General features: G+C 28.6%; 1 long non-coding RNA gene and 1 pseudogene across 1 annotated transcript in view; one reads left to right on the plus strand and one right to left on the minus strand.

Annotated features, from left to right (window-relative positions):
* LOC126550088 (uncharacterized) overlaps window positions 1–12,137 on the minus strand; it is a 59,657-nt gene that overhangs the window by 42,227 nt on the left and 5,293 nt on the right. The window lies entirely within an intron of this gene.
* Window positions 1–12,137, plus strand: part of LOC126550087 (uncharacterized) — a 58,278-nt pseudogene that overhangs the window by 13,971 nt on the left and 32,170 nt on the right.

Below are 12,137 nucleotides of genomic sequence, written 5' to 3' on the forward strand. Positions count from 1 at the left end.
AATTTATCTACTTCATTTACAGTTCATGAATTTCAATCTTATATAATATTGACAGTGCATAATATATTATAAACATATACTATAAGATATATTCAATAGATATTCTTAAATAACTGAAATTTTTATTGTAAAGGTAATTAAATGTTAAGTTATTAATTAAATATATAAATATAGTTAAGTTACAAATTAAATATTATTTACGATCTACATCCGTAAAAACTTGGGAACAATAAAACTAACAATTATAATTTACAATGTAAAAATAAAATTTGCCTAACTGGCAAAGTGTAAAAACTTTGTCTAAACTCTTATCTCAGACAACACCATTTTTAATAACAAAATAATTTAATGTTATATGTATAATTAAATACACATATATACATAACTACATACATACATATACATTATACATACATATCAGGACCAAAATAAACATTGAAATGTGACAAATTAAGTACAGCTATAGAAATAAAATACTCCAGTTAAAAACATACTCATAATATCATATACGAGATGTAGTATATTAGACATTAGTACATACCTATGTCTGATTTTGATAAAATAATTGAATTTAGTATTTTTACGAGATTTAAGCGCTTTTAATTAATTTATTTGTTAACCATGAAAAGTAATATTTATGCCGTAAAAATTATCAAAACATATTTATTGTTCACGAATACTTTTTTATACGCCGTAGCTGCTGTGGTTATTGGCGTTTCTATAATAAATAAATTATACATTTAATATTAACACGAATAATAATTACCTACCTATATCATGCGAGTAATTGATATAATTAAAGAGTAATCTCTTTAAAGGTATTTGTTATTACGGTAGGTGTATGGTGTATCTATCAGTCAATCGGCGTTTTTTATACGTAATATAGATAATATATATTTTACAATATAGGAATAACATTATTTTATAGGTACATTGAGGATAGTTGAATTTCAAAAAAATTATACCATAACATTGTAAATTAATATACCATAGAATATATAGGATTCTTTTTTATAGGTATCTTATAGAAATAATAATAGTATAATTAGTAGGTAGGTATATACGGACAAATTGCATTATCGAATTAATAACTTTGTAGAACAATTTAAATACGCATCTATAAATACCTATATAAATAGGTAGTGAATATAAAAAATGATATACATATATTGTATAATGGTACCTAAGTATAACAGATATATTTCAAGTATGAGTATAACTGTATAAGCCAGTTTATCCTTATTATATACGCGTGTGAAACGGTCGTGGTTGACTCGCGCTGTTTTGTTGCCGCCAGTAGCGGTGTTAAAATTTCTAAATGATAATATTAATATACGAATATATAACATTATACGGTACACTAAATTATATGATATTCACTGAGTTGGGTGTTTGATGAGGGAAGGGAGGATCGACGGTGGTGACAGGGTGTTAAAAAAAAAAATAATAATAATAATAATAAAAAAAAACTTTTAGGGATTTGAAATTGAATATCCATAAAACAGCCACCGCCACCGCCGTATTTAATCCATCATTTATGCGACGGCAAACGGCATACGTTTAAGTGTCGATATGTCCCCATCATCGAGTAATTTTTTCTGTCTCTCTCTCTCTCTCTCTCTTACTCACTCTTTCTCCATCACTCCCTCTCTTTCTCTTTCTCTCTATTTTTTTATCCCCGCACCGCTCCTCACAACACCACTAACGTCGACGGTCCTTCGGGTGCAATGGCTGCTGCCACCGCTGTTGTTGGCCGCCGCCGCCACAGCAGTATACGAGCCTTTCGTCGAGCAAAATGGCCGACCGACTCACACACACACGCACGCACAAACTCGAACACATACACTATATACACAGCTAGTATACGCCTCTCCACCACCACCCCTACGCGTCCTTACCTACACGTCAACATCAGCGGTAGCAGAATTTTTCCCCTACTTTTATTTTTTTATTGACGCCTTTTTCGCTTGCGCTCTACTAGCCAATTGTTTCCCTACATAATTATTATATTATTATATATATAAGGCAACACCACCGTCGTCACTATCACTACCTACCTGTATATATAATTTATATAATATATATGCATGCATTCAGAGTTTTGGGTCTCCGAGTATATAAAGATATTTGCCATTAAAAATTCTATATACGATTATATATATTATATACCATACACGAACGTAGTTGAATTGCGTATTCACCTCTTTTTTTCACTTTATAACGTCGCCCCTTATACAACTACGTATGCAGAGGTACCTGCACTACTTTATCTATATGTAAATGTGAGTGTGCAATAAGCCTATATGTGCGCGTATGTGCTGTAGAAATGTATGTGCATGAAAATATGGTAATTCGCGCTGTAACAGCGGCACACACACTATGTATTGTACATATATACTGTGACTTGTGTAAATGAATTCGAAAAAAATCGTATACGACGCACAAATGTATATATTGTATATTATGTGTGAGCGCGCGCAAGTATTTAATAATTGTCTGCAAAAACCTTCCGGGTCCATCGAGTGCGGAAATATTACTCTGCAGTTTTAATAACTACCACGTCATCAATACACAGTAAAAAAATAAATAAATCATCAGTCTCGGGTTAGGGAGTGGTATACCAAGTGGAAAAGAACATAGTATTTTTATTTTATGTATATTATGTGTTATATTTAAAAAAAATTTAAATCGTAATAATGAATTTAAATGAAAATAAAATTTGATTATCGATAAAAATAAGTCTTATATATGATGCCATAACCAAAATGAATTAATGAATATTCCATCTTAAGACAATATAAATAGTATCGGAAACATTATAAAAGGCTTTAAATCAGCGTTATGTATATGAGTTATGCTATTTATTTTGGATAGGACTAACACTTTTGAGTATATTTCTTTTATAACATTTCTAATTGTTACAAAACAATATTTTTACTATTTTTATTCTCATTTTTGAAAAATGTTTTATGCTTTTGAATGATATATACATTTTTATTCAGAGAAATGCGATTTTAATACATCGATATTCTGGCAAGTTTTGTATTTATTTATAACTTATATGTTATAACTACTTAAATTTTAGATAATCGGAGAAATTTATATATATATATTTTTAGGTAAGTTTATTAAAAACTTATACGTTAATAAATCATAAGCTATTCAGTAAAAATTTACTTTTTTTTTGTATGGAAGTGATCCAAAATATATTTTGCTTTAAAATAAGGAATTAAAAATACTTGTTATCATTAAGAAATTAAAAATTATAATGATATAAAATGTATTTTTCAGAAAAATATTATTTTTAAAAGACTGAAAGTTATGTAAAAAAAAAACATATTTTCTGAAACGGCATTGTTTTTATAAATAATGAGTATCTTAGGTACGTTAAATAGATCACTGTGCAAAATGTGATCTAATTATTTATATTTATTTTTGTATATTATTATTTAGTAGGAAATGTCATTAACGATTATGTGTAAGAAAAATATTTAAAAAATTGAAACTTTTTTAAATACAGATTGTAGACACTTGTGCATTACTATGTGCATTAAATTATAATTCAACTATGTTTTAATAGAGTTCAAGTAGTTAATACAAGTAACATAGACAAAATTTTTAGAAATTTATTAGCCCTTAGAAATTAAATGAATTTACATAGCTGCATTGGTATAAAATATAAGATAAATTAAGTGCTGATATAGCTTCAAACGATAAATATGAAAAAAATACAATAGCATAATATCATTCATATACATATCTAAGTTATAGACCATTATAAATACATATATTACGTTTTATTATACTAAGTACTTTATAGGTTATACACATATATTTAATATTATATAGTATAGAAAATATGCTAGCGTATGTCGGATTGACGATAAACATTTTGAGTAAAATTATATAATACTCAAACTTTATCTATACATATATACATGTGAGCTACGCACTTGAATGTAATCCATTGGTACTGCTATGTTCTAAATTTGTGATGGGTATTATGATATATAGTATGTGTGTGTGTATGTATGTGTTCCTAAATATACACATTACACACAAATACCTATGTTGAAGTATATTATAACCGATTCGCTTTAAGTTGCTTCCCGTCAAACATACTTCTAATCCACATCCGTATAACCGCAATACATTGTGTACACCGAGGAAGGAAGGTGTTTATGGTGGCGAGAGGGTGTTGGACATATAGGTAGGTATACTGTAGTGTATACTTTGCGTACTAATTATACATGGTTCGTCGATTCAAAAGGGCGCAAATTGTAGGGCAATGCAACGACGTTTCATGTATATAAATTGTGTGTGTATGGGTGCGTAGGTATGATAATATGTGTATATGCGTATATAGAAACGCGTAGTTGAAACTCAATCAAGAAGTCAATTTAAAATCAAGTACCAAACCTACAATAAATTGATGGGCATAGTGTTTCTATACAGTGTCTACCAGTTGTAATTTTGTACTGCAAGTAATTGCATTATAGATGTAAATAAAAATTGAAAAAAAGTGACAATTTAAAAATATGATGTTTAGGTTATATATTTATAGCAGGATATATTTTACTAAATGATGCTATCTTTTTCTTATAACCGTTTAAATCCGATTAAACAACGAGCGTATGCCGATATTTTTTATATATTTGTGTCGATTGAATATAAAGACATTACGTAAGAATATTTAAACTCCAGTGCATAATAATATAATGAAAACATTTATTTTATATGAAATAATTTTAGCTGATAATAATAATTAAATAAGAAAGAAAAATAAACATATAATTAAGGTGAACAAATAAAATATATATACCTATAGGTACATACATATGCAGACAAAAAACATCCTGTAAACTACTTAAAAAATAATGTCAAATTAAAGTAATGGTTGTTTTTGATCGTTAATATTTTTTAGTCGCGTTAAAAATAACGAGCAAATGTGCATCATTATTTAGCACATTCGAATAAAATTAATAAGTACTTTTATTTTAATTGATAGCGCTAAAATGTATTTTAAAAAAAAAAAAAAATCGTTGCAATACTAATACTAAATATACTAAATAATTTGTAACGGATTGACGAATTTTTAACATTCTACTACTAACTAAAATTTGAAAGTTTAAATAAATATTGTGTCTATCGTAAATTACTAATAAGTATAAAAATCAAAATTTTGTTATCAGTATAATATTATAATACTATTAAATATATATACTAAACACCACGTCATGTATTATACATAATATTATCGTTTGTTCATACATGTTTTATTAAGAAAACAATATTAATAGTGAGTAATTGAAAATAAATAAATATTTTATAACAAATTTTCATGATCAGAATTATAATTAAATTAATCACCTCATGTGTTTTAATGGAATTTTCAACAAATTGCAGTACATTGAGTACTGTACAATATACCTCGATCAAATACAACAACTTTAATAAATTATTGATAAAGGTATTATACGAATTAGCACCGACATTCTTATAAAACCCATATATTATAATAAAATATAAATAAATCCTTAATCATGATAAAATAAAACGTAGAAAGTTTTGTATAAATTATCATAAAATTAATGGTATTATATTAGGTAAAAAAAAATGAACGCTTTATAATCAAATAATATTACAATATTATATAGAATGACTATTAAAATTTGTCACGATTTCAATAGACTCTTTCAATAGACATTTTACTGTTGAAAGATATATTTTTCTTGTTTTATAGAAGATTTAAATTGTAATACTAGTTTAGTTTAAGCCACTAATAATTGTAAAAAAAATATTGAATAATTTAATGAATCATAAAAATAATTTGTATTAACATGAATGTCTATATTAAGTTAATTATTGTAAATTTGAGGTCATAGTCTCCACACGAAGCTGTTAAACGAGGCCTATTATTTTTTCGAAGAAATAAACAATAACAATAATAATAACACTCATTTATCTACATGGTAAAATTTAATACTTCGGAAGTTGGTTAGATACGAAGTTTGTAATTTATTATTATTTACAGGATAAATAATAATAAGATACAATGAATTTATATTAAGTAAAATATTTATTTAACTAAATTTAACTATTGTACAGCATTGAATCGGTAGCAACAATATTGTGCGGGCGGTTTGACCGTTGCATTAATGTGCTGCAATATGTACGGGTATTCGTTGCAATTTTTACGCGAACTCTCCCCTTGAGCAAAGGCAGGTAGAAGCAGTAACAATAATATAATACGCAATATATAGCTAGTGAATCGTAACAAAAGGCGTCTACTCGAGGCGTCTCCACGACGTTCTCACCACCCCCGACCCCTTGAATTAATATATTTTTATACGCGCACGCATAATACATATAAATGCTTAATGCACGCATTACACACATACGTTCTATTCACCCGGCTCTCACCTACACACACTCCCACGCTGGTTTTACGTAGTACCCACACCTACAATTTATATGTACATGTTACCTATAGCCATAACAACCGGCTCTCCGTTTCGTGGGAAGATGTATTATACCAGCTCATCGTTGCGAGTATTTGCCGGTGAGTCTCCCCCGCAACTGGTTCGCGTCTTTTGCGCACAATACCTATCCGTGCATAAATTAAAAGAAACAAAACACCGAGACCATGTGAATCTACATAAATATAGAACTGTACCCTTATTAACTGCAACTCTATATTGCGTGTTATAATACATAATTCTTATTATCGTCATTTCATTCACCTACGCGACTACGTCGTTAACGCACGCATGTGTCTTCATCTTTTCAGTCAGTTCGCTTTCAGTTCTCGATTAAACAATTAGTAAATGATACCGTATCGTTATAATATCGTGTATAAAAGTTGTGCAGATCGTCCGAAATCGTTTTATAAAATATCACTTAATTTACATCTTATAACAGAGGTGAGTGAAATATATTTTTTGTATATAATGATATTATAATAAATACAGATAAATTTCGATTGATATCGATGAGGCAAATTCTGAATAGGTTCCCTATCTTTCACATGCTGAACTGGTTCCCGCTTTAGTTATTTTTATATAACGTAATTAACAAATAAGAAAAAACCAATAATTAGAAACCTATATTAAAATGTTGTTCCAAATTTTCTACTTAACAAGTTTAAATAATTTCAAATTATTATTATTATTATTATTTTATACAAATTATGACTGTTTGGTTTCTATTTCAACAATAAAAAACGTACAGTTTTAAACATGCTTATTTTACTTCTAGACTTAATTTTGTAAAACTGGAAAGGGAAGTCAAATCTACAAAATGGGAATTAACCCGACCATTAGGTTGGATACATCATACATTACAAGTTTAAACGGAAATAAATTCAGCTCTCTTTTATAATCCCACCGATCTCAACGATCGATTAATAATAAATCAAGTCGCAGATGATTTTATAAAATATAAAACACACAATTTTCAAATTCTCAAAATAATTATTATGATACCAGGCTAAATACTTTAAAATTATTTTAATATTGTAATATTATTTGGTTCATTTTAACGGTAAAATCATAATATTAAAATAATTGAACCAATAATTCATAACAATAATAATAAAATATTACTTGCTCTAATCATTTTTCCCCTTCAAGAACGATTAAAAAAAATAACAATAAGACCCGTCCTAATACTCTTACTTATATAATATTATATTGGTAAGTCCCGCGGCCGATTCCGGGAGGGTTCTACTCCGTAAACCAGTTGGCGGGACGGCACGCGTTCACCTCTGACTCATGGCCCGAGCAGTGGGTCGCTGCGTATGACACGCGCATATTATACTTTATTGTAATCGGTTGTCGGGTTCGTACCCTCTTGGACCTCGGTGTCCGGTTTTAGACAATACTGTTTCACCATGAACGATGTCTTGTTTTCACCGTTCGAGTACAGAAACTTCGAATTTTTAAATATTTGCATATTATTTTAAATTTTAAAAAAAAATTACAATTATCAACTGCAATACACTAGCTGCTATAAACCATAGTATAATGATGGTATAATATGACAATTCTGAATTCTAAAAATGGCCGGACCGATAAATGCAAACATATTTGAACGGTTGAAATCGAATTTCAGGTAGGTCGATCGGTATGGTACTAGTGTAGTATATGTAATATATAATCGGCATTTTGTTTTTCTTCGGATCGGTTCGGGTCTAGTGTATACCCGGCTTTAAAATTAATACTAAAATGTTCTTTTACTTCTCTTTGAAAAAAAAACACTTAAAAATATAACAAGCTGATAGTAAAAAATTAACTTCTGAATACAAACAGAAAAATGTATTCATCTAAATGTATGTTTTGTATTATAACCAATAGCTACAGTAAATCATGACCCCTTCTTTACTTTAAGCATACGACACGACATTCACCTCAAAAAATTATAAGACGTATGCAGAAAAATGTAATAAAATGTATTATACCAATCTATTTTTATTTTTAAATATTTTTTTATGTAATTAGTACGACATTTTCTAAAAAAATTAATAGAATCTTTCAAATTTAAGAGAGTTGTTCACTCCTTCAACCTAACGTATACTTCTTAATTATTACCTCGCTATTATGTATGAACCAAAGATTACATATTATATTATTATAAAAAAATATTTCAATATCTATTAGTAGGTACTCATCAATTTATTTTACCGTTTTATTCTTTTAATAACATAATATTATGTGTCTAAGCATTTTATCTTTTACTATGTATTTATTGATAGTTTTGTTGAATTAATAAATGTTTTATTTCTATACAAATAATAATTTTGTTTCCAGGAATTATAATTATTAAATGACAACAGCATATTTAAAAAACGTGCATCCATAATTGTACTATAACAATATATTGCGGTAAGTTTTAATAATATTTTTAATTACTTAATAGAATTTATATGCTTCGATTAATTGTAATGAATTAAAAACACGAATGCGACAACACGGTATCATTTTGAAATTGTATTATACGTTGTTCGTGATATATTGAAAATAAACAACTTGTTTTTTGTAATCCAATATTGAAAGTATTATGAAGTTGGTATAATAAAACGTTAAACGTTTATTATTATTATTTTTTTAAGTACTAAATTACAGTGGCTCAATCATTGTTAAAATATGGGCGATTTATTATTCAAAAAACATTCAGAAACATCACATGGAATATTCATTAAGCATTATTTAGAACAAACAAGTATCGTGATCCGTATCGAATAATTTTAGGACAATTGGGATGATGGTAAAATATATCGAATCCGTTATGCAAAATAAAACATAATAATTAATAACCTATATAATATAATGAAAAAAATATTAAAAAATACATAGAAAAAAAATCAATTCCGTTAACGTGTTAGTATAAATCTTATATTATTTACCAGTATAAATACTCTACATATAATAATTATATTTGATTAAGAATACATTTGATGATTTACTTCTGTGTATTATGTATATATAATCATGAATTTTTAATTTGACTTAATCTTAAATTAAATCTTATTACACTGTGTCCAGAATACACACATTAGTTAAGTTGTTATTATAAATTATAATATTATGTAATATGCAATGGTTGACGTATACTAAATAATACATTATAATATAGCACTATAAATATATATTTCTATCCATGCCGTTCTTAAAAATCGGAAATATATACATCTTCAATAGAAAGCAACGGTTGAGACGAGCGACAAAATAAAATTAATTTCAGGATGTTGTTAATCGTATACATCTATACATTTATAGATGGAGGGATGAATTTATACTGCAGCAGGACAAAAAGTAATTATTTATAATAGGGGTTTTTCGACGTGTTTAGTTATATTATGCAGCTTATTCCGGATTTCTGAGAGGAATAAATAACGGGCGGTGCCTCGGAGGTTTTTCCGGTTGAATAATGTGTTTTGCCTAGTTTTGCCGCGAGTTGAATCAGAGACGCATAAAGAAACGGCAGGACGTTTTTGTTGGACAATAATTCTGCGAGGCCGACGAGCTTTTACCCGGGGTTTCTCGCAATAAATTAAACGGAAGTGAGCTGAAAAAAACCGCTCGGAGCAGAAAAAAAAATCGCATATTAAAAAATCCTGCTTACTGTAGCGTTACGTTAATGACTGCCGGGTTGAAATTCTTGCGCACAAGTGGTGAGTAGGGAGGAGTGGACCCTTTTTTTCTGCTAACGGGGCAGGGTTGGCTGTGCAAACATTACGGCGTTATCTTCTGGTCCGGGCAAAAATAAATCGCTTTGGACTGGACCGAAAAAAAAATGAAAACGAAACGAAAAAGGGTAGGAAAAAAAGCCCTTAGTTTAGCGATCCTTTGGAGAGGGACCTCGGTCGACGTTGAGGAAGGGGAAGAGAGAAAGGTAGGAGTGTGGCAGCATTATGCCCTTGTCCCTTAACAGCACAAGGGTAGTTTTTAGGGTAAAGCCGCTGTAGCGTCCGCCATCTTTTAGTCGATAACGCGAGCTGCGTGCGGGAGCTGTCTGCGCAGACTCGCTGAAAGCGCTTGCGAAAAAAAAAAGTTTTCCTGGCAGCGAAGAAGTATGATGCCACCCCACCGACCTTTCCTCTGTGTGTATTTTTATAATGTACATGTATACGTATAACGTAGCCGTATATAGTGCGCGTGTACGGTGAAATTCCCCGAGTCTTATATTATAATATCACAGTAGCCGGGTGGATTGTAATAATATTTTATGCACATTTGGTCCTTAGAGGGGTTTTTTTGAATATGTATAATATTCTGTATATATGATATGCATATATGTATGTGTTTTCATTGCGCTTGATAATAATTGCGATTATGATAATGTCTGCGTCCGTCGCATTTCCCTAAATAGGTATATGCATATACATTATATACACGCATATCGTTCTCTATCTTTCTCTCTCTCACCCTCACTCTATATATATATATATATATATATATATATACATAAATGTGTGCATACATACCGTTTCACATGCTCCAAACACCCTGGATTATATTATCTGGCCAGCAGCAAAATGAAAATATACCCATCACGTTTACGCGCGCACTAGATCGAGAGCCCTTAAAAATATGCTAAAATCGTTCAAAAACGGCCTCGTGGATTTAAGAGGGTCAGTCCATGTACTATACATGAATACATATGATTTATAAAATATTATTATAGATATGTAAAATTTACATTGTATAGATACTATATCTATGGATAAAAATTATGGCCCAGTAAGAGTATCCAATGTTAAATAATGCAGTCATGAAATCTCTAGTATTTATCAATATTTATATAAGTTACATTTTAATATAACAATCTTAATATTTTCATTTAGTGAACAAAAATACTTAATAATAATACACGTCTTATCATATTTATAATTTAAAAAATATTTTAAATAATGAGTCTTCAACTATAAAAGATATTTAATAAAATATTATTCCCTATATAAATAAATTGAGTAGATTTAGTAGATTGAGTTGATTAAAACTCACTTCAGTATCTTAATTCTTAAATAGATTATAAAGAATTATAAATGTATGGTTGGTAAAAGAACAATGCAAAATAGACTTTAAATAGTTTGATTCCCTTTGTTAAATTTTTATGAAAACAGTCGCTATTTTAAATAATATCATTAGTATTGTATTGTTTTTATCATGCATATAGCTTTCAAATGTATTCAATTTTTTTCGTTCGTCATATTATGAAACGTCTCAATATTATTATGAAAAATTGATACCAAACAAATAATCGCGTCAGGGTATATAATTATCTCTAATAATATATATATTATGGCAATATCTTTATTAGTTTATATAATGAATATTCTGATAAAAAATGATAATGCGTAGATACAATAATATGTATATATTTATAAATAATACATAAGTAACAATCCCATAGATAATTTATACACGTTAGATTATGATTAGGTAATACGCAATGCTTCTCTCAATAATATTAAAAACTAATTTAATTATAGAAATGTATTAATCTTGTAGTTAGAATATTTGGTTTTAAACTATTTGAAGAATGATTCATCATATTCATATAGACTAAATACTATTCAGTATAAATTCGTACCTAATAATAATAATATTGTTAAATTTTTTAGTTTAATAAAAATA

The sequence above is a fragment of the Aphis gossypii genome, chromosome 2, assembly GCF_020184175.1.
Source record: "Aphis gossypii isolate Hap1 chromosome 2, ASM2018417v2, whole genome shotgun sequence".
NCBI classification, from domain to species: Eukaryota; Metazoa; Arthropoda; class Insecta; order Hemiptera; family Aphididae; genus Aphis; species Aphis gossypii.